Source organism: Oncorhynchus tshawytscha, linkage group LG18, assembly GCF_018296145.1.
Source record: "Oncorhynchus tshawytscha isolate Ot180627B linkage group LG18, Otsh_v2.0, whole genome shotgun sequence".
In the NCBI taxonomy this organism is placed as follows: Eukaryota; Metazoa; Chordata; class Actinopteri; order Salmoniformes; family Salmonidae; genus Oncorhynchus; species Oncorhynchus tshawytscha.
This window is the reverse complement of record NC_056446.1, coordinates 27607445-27618079: the sequence shown is the minus strand read 5'-3', so window position 1 is coordinate 27618079 and position 10635 is coordinate 27607445.

Sequence of the window (10635 nt, the reverse complement as noted above, 5' to 3'; positions counted from 1 at the left end):
AGTACCAGCACCACGCATCAGGCCTACAGTGCGCCTCGCCTCTCCAGCGCTGTCGGAGCCTTTCTCCTCTCCTGCGCTGCCGGAGTCTCCCGCCTATCTAGCGCTGTTAGAGCTTTCCTCATCTCCAGCGCTGCCGGAGTCTCCCGCCTGTTCAGCGCAGCCAGAGCCTTCCTCCGACACAGCGCTGCAGGAGTCTCCCGCCTGTTCAGCGCAGCCAGAGCCTTCCTCCTCTACAGCGCTGCCGGAGTCTCCCGCCTGTTCAGCGCAGCCAGAGCTGTCAGTCTGCATGAAGCAGCCAGAGCTGTCAGTCTGCATGGAGCAGCCAGAGCTGTCAGTCTGCATGGAGCAGTCAGAGCTGTCAGTCTGCATGGAGCAGTCAGAGCTGTCAGTCTGCATGAAGCAGCCAGAGATGTCAGTCTGCATGGAGCAGCCAGAGCTGTCAGTCTGCAAGGAGCTGTCAGTCTGCAAGGAGCTGCCAGTCTGCAAGGAGCTGCCAGTCTGCAAGGAGCTGCCAGTCTGTAAGGAGCTGCCAGTCTGCAAGGAGCTGCCAGTCTGCACGGAGCCGCCAGAGCTGCCAGTCTGTAAGAAGCCGCCAGAGCTGTCAGTCTGCATGGAGCAGCCAGAGCTGTCAGTCTGCAAGGAGCTGTCAGTCTGCAAGGAGCTGTCAGTCTGCAAGGAGCTGCCAGTCTGCAAGGAGCTGCCAGTCTGCAAGGAGCTGCCAGTCTGTAAAGAGCTGCCAGTCTGCAAGTAGCTGCCAGTCTGCACGGAGCCGCCAGAGCTGCCAGTCTGTAAGAAGCCGCCAGAGCTGTCAGTCTGCAAGGAGCTGTCAGTCTGCAAGGAGCTGTCAGTCTGCAAGGAGCTGCCAGTCTGCAAGGAGCTGCCAGTCTGCAAGGAGCTGCCAGTCTGCAAGGAGCTGCCAGTCTGCAGGAGCTGCCAGTCTGCACAGAGCCGCCAGAGCTGCCAGTCTGTAAGAAGCCGCCAGAGCTGTCAGCCTACATGGAGCAGCCAGAGCCGCCAGTCAGCGTGGAGCAGCCAGAACCGCCAGTCAGCATGGAGCAGCCAGATCTTTCCAGTCTTCCAGATCTGCCAGTCAGCCAGACTCTTCCAGATCTGCCAGTCAGCCAGACTCTTCCAGATCCGCCAGTCAGCCAGACTCTTCCAGATCTGCCAGTCAACCAGACTCTTCCAGATCTGCCAGTCAACCAGACTCTTCCAGATCTGCCAGTCAACCAGACTCTTCCAGATCTGCCAGTCAGCCAGACTCTTCCAGATCTGCCAGTCAGCCAGACTCTTCCAGATCCGCCAGTCAGCCAGACTCTTCCAGATCTGCCAGTCAGCCAGACTCTTCCAGATCTGCCAGTCAACCAGACTCTTCCAGATCTGCCAGTCAACCAGACTCTTCCAGATCTGCTAGTCAACCAGACTCTTCCAGATCTGCTAGTCAACCAGACTCTTCCAGATCTGCCAGTCAGCCAGGATCTGCCAGTCAGCCGGGATCTGCCAGTCAGCCAGGATCTGCCGAAACCACCAGCCAGCCAGGATCTGGTAGATTTATCTACATGCCTGAGCTTCCTCTCACTCCTGAGCTTCCTCTCACTCCTGAGCTGCCTCAGTCCCGAGCTGCCCCTCAGTCCCGATCTGCTCCTCAGTCCAGTGGGTTTCTGGGTGAGGACTACTAGGCCATGGTCGGCGGCGAGGGTGGACTATCCAGGGACGCGAGGAGAGGGGACTAAGACATTAATTGAGTGGGGTCCACGTCCCGCGCCGGAGCCGCCACCATGGACAGACGCCCACCCGGACCCTCCCTATTTGTTTTGAGGTGCGTTCGGGAGTCCGCACCTTAGGGGGGTTCTGTCACGCCCTGGTCGAAGTATTTTGTGTTTATCTTTATTTATTTGGTCAGGCCAGGGTGTGGCATGGGTTTTTGTATGTGGTGTGTATATATGGGGGATTGTAGCTAGTGGGGTGTTCTAGATAAGTCTATGGCTGTCTGAAGTGGTTCTCAATCAGAGGCAGGTGTTTATCGTTGTCTCTGATTGGGAACCATATTTAGGCAGCCATATTCTTTGAGTTTGGTGTGGGTGATTGTCCTTAGTGTCTTTGTTCCTGTCGCTGTGTTAGTTGACACAAGTATAGGCTGTTTCGGTTCTCGTTACGTTTATTGTTTTGTAGTGTTTTGTGTTAATTCGTGTTTACGTTGTTCATTAAACATGGATCGCAATCTACACGCTGCAGTTTGGTCCGACTCTCCTTCACACCTAGAAAACCGTAACACAAGCTAAAAGGAAAACAGAGAGAAAGTGATGTTACAATTATACATTTCTATTTGAATCAAACTATTAGTTTATTCAATTATAACCAATTTAATTCATTATAATGTAATTCAGTGAAAACAATGTGATACAAACCATGTTGTAAACCATGTGGTAAACTACTCTTCACTAATTAAATGCAATCACTTCCTTATTTACAGTTGAAGTCGGAAGTTTACATACACGTTAGCGAAATACATTTAAACTCAGTTTTTCACAATTCCTGACATTTAATCCTAGTAAAAATTCCCTGTCTTAGGTCAGTTAGGATCACCACTTCATTTTAAGAATGAGAAATGTCAGAATAATAGTTGAGATAATGATTTATTTCAGCTTTTATTTCTTTCATCACATTCCCAGTGGGTCAGAAGTTTACATACACTTACTTAGTATTTGGTAGCATTGCCTTTAAATTGTTTAACTTGGGTCAAATGTGTCAGGTAGCCTTCCACCAGCTTCCAACTATAGGTTGGGTGCATTTTGGCCCATTCCTCCTGACAGAGCTGGTGTAACTGAGTCGGGTTTGTAGGCCTCCTTGCTCGCACACGCTTTTTCAGTTCTGCCCACAATTTTGCTATAGGCTTGAGGTCAGGGCATTGTGATGGCCACTCCAATACCTTGACTTTGTTGTCCTTAAGCCATTTTGCCACAACTTTGGAAGTATGCTTGGGGTCATTGTCCATTTGGAAGACCCATTTGTGACCAAGCTTTAACTCCCTGACTGATGTCTTGAGATGTTGCTTCAATATATCCACAGAATTTTCCCTTCTCATGATGCCATCTATTTTGTGAAGTGCACCAGTCCCTCCTGCAGCAAAGCACCCCCACAACATGATGCTGCCACTCCCGTGCTTCACGGTTGGGATGGTGTTCTTCGGCTTGCAAGCCTCCCCCTTTTTCCTCCAAACATAACGATGGTCATTATGGCCAAACAGTTCTGTTTTTGTTTCATCAGACCAGAAGACATTTCTACAAAAAGTACTATCTTTGTCCCCATGTGCAGTTGCAAACCGTAGTCTGGCTTTTTTATGGCAGTTTTGGAGCAGTGGCTTCTTCTTGCTGAGCGGCCTTTCAGGTTATGTCGATATATGACTTTTTTTTTACTGTGGACGTAGATACTTTTGTACCTGTTTCCTCCAGGATCTTCACAAGGCCCTTTGCTGTTGTTCTGGGATTGATTTGCACTTTTCGTGCACCAAAGCACTTTCATCTCCAGGAGACAGAACACATTTCCTTCCTGAGTGGTATGACGGCTGTGTGGTCCCATGGTGTTTATACTTGTGTACTATTGTTTGTACAGATGAATGTGGAACCTTCAGGTGTTTGGAAATTCCTCCCAAGTATGAACCAGACTTGTGGAGGTCTACAATGTTTTTTCTGAGGTCTTGGTTGATTTCTTTTGATTTTCCCATGATGTCAACCAAAGAGGAACTGAGTTTGAAGGTAGGCCTTGAAATACACCCACAGGTATACCTCCAATTGACTCGAATGACGTCAATTAGCCTATCAAAGCTTCTAAAGCCATGACATAATTTTCTGTAATTTTCCAAGCTGTTTAACGGCACAGTCAACTTAGTGTATGTAAACTTAGTGTATGTTCTGACCCACTGGAATTGTGATACAGGGAATTATAAGTGAACAATCTGTCTGTAAACAATTGTTGGAAAAATTACTTGTGTCATGCACAAAGTAGATGTCCTAACGGACTTGCCAGAACTATAGTTTGTTAACAAGAAATTTGTGGAATGGTTGAATAATGAGTTTTAATGACTCCAACCTAAGTGTATGTAAACTTCGGACTTCAAATGTAGATGACAAGTGTAGATTGATGAGGGGAAAATAATTTAATCAATTTTAGAATAAGCTGTAATATAACAAAATGTGTAAAAAGTCAAGTGGTCTAAACGTTCCGAACCCACTGTACATAACTGGAACCTAGAATAACAGTGGCTGCGTGATCTCTCAGTCAGACAGGAGAAGTTAATCACTTTCGAGGGTTGTTATCTCTTTATCTACCAATCCTCCCTGTTATGTCTTGTTGAGGTTTAGGGTATTGGAGGGTGGAAATGTTGTGTTAGATCAAACGCTTGGTCCAGTGGAACCGTCAGGGGCTGGGAGGAGATGGAGGCAGGAATCAGTCACGCTGTCTGTCTGTCTCCGTTCTGCTTTCAAAGGAAACAGAAGAGGGCTTATTGCTGAATTAATCATCACACGGCACTATTACCACGCTGATCAAAACATCTACTCAGAAGCTCTAAAGCAGTGGTGTACACTTATCGCAGCTGCAGGGGTTCTTGTTGGCCTTTTATCTACCGTCACAGTTGGATGGGGTGTGTGTGTGTGCGTGCGGCGTGCGCGCGTGTGTGTGTAGAATAGTAATGTCTTTCTTTCATTCTTCTCCCTCCTCTACTACCTCTCTTCCTCCTTCCATCTTCATCCATCCTACCCTCTTTCTTCACCTCCTCCCCTTATTTCTTTCATTCTAAATGTTCTCTCATCCCCCTGTCCTCAACCTCTTTCACCCCCCCCCCTAACATGTCCTGTATGTAACCAGTTTGAACAGGCAGTTTGGATATTACATGATTCTCTGGTCAGTGGAGGTCCCCAGGCAGGCCAGTCAGGGCACCATCAGGTCTGACAATCGGTCAGTAGAGATCTGGGGGATATCTGCACTCTGTAATGCCTGCTCAATTACCTGCCATTCAGTTTTACATTAGAGGGTGGCTTCCCTCGCTGATGAGTGTGTACATGTCCCAGACCACTAGACGGGGTTGGGACTGCAGGCATACATTCTTATAAGAAAGGGTTCCAAAAGGGTTCTTTGGTTGTCCCTATAAGTGAACCCTTTTGAGTTCCAGATAGAACCCTTTTTGGTTGCAGGTAGAACCCTTTTGGGTTCCATGTTGAACCCTATATGGAAAGGGTTCAAATAAAATAAAATAAAATAATAATGTATTGGCCACATACGCGTGATTAGCAGATGTTGTTGCGGGTGTAGCGAAATGCTTGTGCTTCTAGTTCTGACAGTGCAGTAATATCTAACAAGTAATATCAAACAAATTACACAATATATACCCAGATACACACACACATCTAAGTAGGACTGAATTAAGACTATATCCACATATGGACGAGCGGAATAGACTAAGATACCGTAGAAGTACAGAAAACAGTGTATACATATGAGATGAGTAATGCCAGATATGTAAACATTATTAAAGTGACAAGTGTTCCATTCCTTAAAGTGGCCAGTGATTTCTAGTTTATGCCTATAGGGAGCAGCCTCTAATGTGCAAGTGATGGCTGTTTAACATCTGTAAAAGCTTCTGAGGGTTTTAGGTGACAAGCCAAATGTCTTTAACCTCCTGCGGTTGAAAATAATCTGTTGTGCCTTCTTCACCACACTGTCTGTGTGGGTGGTCCATTTCAGTTTGTCAGTGATGTATACGCCAAGGAACTTGAAGATTTCCACCTTCTCCACTGTGGTCCCGTCGATGTAGATAGAGGGTTGCACCCTATGGTGTTTCCTGAAGTTCCTGACGTTCACAATCATCTCCTTCGTTTCTAACTGGAACCAAAAAAGGGTTCTAACTCTAACCCAAAAGGGTTCACTAAAGGGTTCTCCTATAAGTAGAGCCAAAGATCCCTAAAAGTTTGGAACCACAGGAGACCTCTTCACAGCGATGCACTGATGTGTTCAACAATCCTTTAAATTGGTTAAGAAAACCTGTATACATTCACCTTGCTATTGAAGCCATTCTCTTGACCAAGCAGTAATTCATTTCGCTGCCCTCTTTAATGATGTCATCATGAACCAGATCTGCCTATCATCACTTTTCTGCCTGGACCTTCATAAGCCGCTGTAGACTAGCAGAAGATCAGCACACAAGAGATGATTAGATCTGGAGGAGTAAAACTCAGAACTCTGCTTTAATGAACACCCTAAAGGGGAAGGTTTCTCAATCTACAGTTTGAAGGTTATTTTTAAAATAATTTCTTCATTCTGATTTTATGCATGACAACTTAGATTCTCCTCCCAGGAATTGGTCACTGTGTTTCCGATTTCTCTTTGACTTGGGAACCTGCAGAAAGTGGTGATAACTTAATTTTACAGTTCTATTTTATCTGGTGTTTACCTGGGATTGTAGAGACCCACTCACAGAATATGCCTAAAGAAATGACTAGTTAGCAAACCTTATTAGCAACATGTTTGTGTCAGTTTAAAGGAAACTCATTCAAGTTGATTCCTAACTGTTACATTTACAGCTGCTCTCGTCAAGTTTTTAATAGACCACATTCAATATTCAATTTGGCCTTAAATCAGGAACAAGCAATTTTGGAGATGTTCTAGGATTTGTTCCTTCCTTACATAAACCAGCTCATCCCAGAAATAAATCAGAACAGCACATGAAATTACAAATTATTTCAGGCTGATTCAAAATCCACAGAGAAGCAAATTATTAGCTAATGTTCTCTGTTAAAAATAATGTGTCTAATGACTTTTAAATATGACACCGATGATGAAGACCTACTATTACGAATGGGAATGCATATTAACCTGGCCATAATATGCTATTTGAATGGGAATGCATATTAACCTGGCCATAATATGCTATTTGAATGGGAATGCATATTAGCCTGGCCATAATATGCTATTTGAATGGGAATGCATATTAGCCAACCATAATATGCTGTTATGAATTCATATCAATCATAATCCATACAGTGTGGCATACATTTTGATAGTTAATGGTAATGATTACCTTTGAGGGGAGCCCTAAAATAGAGTGGTCATTAAGAACCTCAGCACTGCTAATTTAGTCTGGGCTACAAACTACCCTATTATACAACAGCATTACTCTATAGCCAACACATCTGGTCATACATTGCTAAGTGCATATACGTACATTCCCCAGGAATACTTGATACTCAAACTTCCCCAGAAGTTTGCATGATACTCTAAATGGATTTGAAGTGTTCTTAGGCTTATTGCTGTGTACTTATAAATACAAGCACTCTTCATCACATCAGCATCAGTAGTGTTTTAATGTTTGAGTCTGTGGCAGTGAGTTATCTCTGAGAGAGGAGGAGAGAAACGCAATAAAGTTGAGGAGACGAGAGAAACACTCGTTCTGGGAGGGTTAAATATTTTGAATGCTGCATTTTCTCCCATCATTGTTTTCTCTTTCTTTCTCTCTCTCACCCCCTGCAGTAGCAGCCACTGCCAGACATCGATCAGTGTTGTGTAGCAAGACCTTGCTGTGAAGACACAATCTCTCCCATTTCTATTTCTTCTCTCTCCAGGAAGTCTTCAGCGTATTCTTTACTCATAACACAAACAAGCAACAATTGTAGCTGCAGCAGAAATGCGTTTCAACATAATGCCACAGGCACAGCAGGTTCACAAAGAATAAATCTGCCTCTCTTTCCCCAGGACCATACCATGGCTAACTGGTGTCCCACTAGACTCCCACTGGAACACAGTCCACATAAGAATTTAATAATATCCTGGTCCAAATAAATATCACAGTGGTTTTCTATGGCTCAACATTCATCATACACTTCCACTGTGCTGCAGCTTTCAGAATTGATTTCCCCCTCAGACTCAACGTCATAAAGTGAGAGACAGATATAAGATTCTAAATCTATGAATATAAAGTACCTCGTACATGACCGTGCTTTAAGTTTATCGGTGTTTGAAAAAGTGTTTCAGTGTGTTGGGTGGGGAATTATTGATAGGCTAAGAAACTGTCTTTTAAATCCGCTTCTCTCCTCTTGTCTCCTCTCGGCAGAAAGGAGGGATACCTCCTGCTTTATGCAATATGCAATACCCTTTGGGAACATTGGAGGGGGCTAAAGTCACATAAAATCTTTATGCAATCACTACTTCTCTGGCCTGGTCTGGTGAATGAACATGTTGTCATGACAACACAAACTGCTACAGCAAAATAATGTGTGGTTGCCACCATGGGAAACTTAACTTGGATAATGTGCTTTTTTGACAATAATTCAAAACAGGTTAATGGTTATGGTTACACTCTCTATTACTCCCTAACCCCACACACACAGGGTCAGTCATGGTTGTGTAAGTGGGAACCCTAGTAGCCTAGGACACATGATGCCTGTCATCCACTTTGGTATTTAGATTCAGTCTGTCTCTCGGTCGATTCTCTTGCGAAAGAGGGTCAGGGCTAATGTCACTGTAAGGTCATTGTCTGTAGCCAAATTCTGTAAACCAGGATCCTGGTTCAACCTCATGAACAGAAGCCAGGATCCTGGCTCAACCTCAAACAGGGGCCTTATGAGGTCAGAAACACAGGCAATTGATGGATGGTTAGAAGGTGTGCTGATCTACACAGTATACATATCCGTAGCCTGTACATATATTGCCTTTGAACTATAAATAGCCGTTCTGTATTCCAGCAATACAAGGACAGAAACACGAATGCTCTGCACACTAGGCTGAGTCAAGACGGGTTTCCCTAATATCATTAGGCTGTACTTCAGGAAAACATGCTGGTCTTTTCCTTAAGCAAGCATTATAGAAACTAATTTGACTGGTACATCATTTTTTTTGTCATGACATAGGGATTAATACTTTACAGTCATTTACTCACTTAGAATGTAAATGGACAAACACAATAACAGGTAGCCCAGTTCAGGAGGTGTTAGTTTAAATGTATAGTCCAATATTTACATGTGTTTTAGGGAAGGGGGGATTGGGGGGCAAGTGTTAAAGCAATACTAGCAATACTGCACAATTTAGGGAACATGAGAAGCTTGTTTTTCTCAGGGATCCTGTAATAATCCAATCCGAGGAACGGACACTTGAGCATGGCCTAAAAGCACCTGATCTCGCGCTCCTTCAGGCAGAGACAGGCACACATTCACTGGTGGGACTGTAAATAGTCTACTGACTGTTAACTGCCTTATAGCTGTAGTGGGACATTGATGTTTCAGAGCTGCTGATAGTCCTAAAGTAAAATATTGAGTGTCCTGTTAAGCAATGTCTTCATTTAATATTTATTTATAATTTCCTTCTCTTGCATTTGAGAGTGATAGCTGAAATCAAATGGAAACTGAAGCAAAGCAAGCATATCAACAGGAGTTGAATTTTGGCTGTGAGTCACGGGGGTTAACGGGTTTATCCTTGGAAATTTAGCCTCGCTGACGCGACCCACGTGATTCACAGCGCAAGGGGGAGTCTGAACTCGGAAATCTCCGACTGGGAAAAGTCTTTTGAACAGTCATCCAACTTGGAAAAAATCCAGAAAGAATTCCATATATATATGTATTTATTATCTCCCGAATTTCGTGATATCCATTTACGATCTTGTCTCAACGAGCATCTTTCTTGAGCTCCGACTATAGGATTTCTTTTCAGACCTTAAGATCACTGACGTCATGATTTGACCTCGTTTTTCCGAGTTCCTAGTTCGGAAGTCGGATATTTCAGGCTATGTGCACACTGCCCACAACATGAGTTTGACTTCCTAACCTCCTGCCAAATGTATGACCATATTAGAGACACGTATTTCCCTTAGATTACACAGATCCCTAAAGAATTCCAAAAAATATCTAATTTTGATCAAATCATATCTATTGGGTGAAATACCACAGTGTGCAATCACAGCATTAATATTTGTGACCTGTTGCCACAAGAAAAGGGCAACCAGTGAAGAACAAACACCATTGTAAATACAACCTATATTTATATTTATTTTCCCTTTTGTACTTTAACTATTTGCACATCATTACAACACTGTACAGTATATAGACATAATATGACATTTGTCTCCCGAGTGGCGCAGCGTTCGGAGGCCATTATTGTAAAATAATAATTTGTTCTTAACCGACAATTTTTTGTTGTTGAAATGTCTTAAAAAGCCGCTTAAATTGAAATTGATTTTCGAGTTCCCAGTTCCGACTTCCCACTTGTTTTGAACGCGGCAATAGAACCGGCTACGGTCCTCTGGCGTAACCGAGCAAAACCAGAGGGTGAAAAGACCAGTGTGAAATGAACAGCATTAGCGATGAGTAGCAATAGTGGAATCAGCATTTCGCCTTTTTCAAATACAAGTCCCACATTGAAACTGATGCAAGCAGGTACAAATATCCGAATCACACCATAATTGGATTAGATAATGATAAACAAGTTTGGAAAGTTGTTTAATGAATTCAATAAAATACAATAATTATTAATTTTACAAACAAACAAAAAAAATAGTTGAAATCGCACTCTGGATGTATTGGACTACATAAATGCATAGGGAACATACAGTATATGCACTGTAGGATTACCTGTGAATCTTGGGTTCATGAA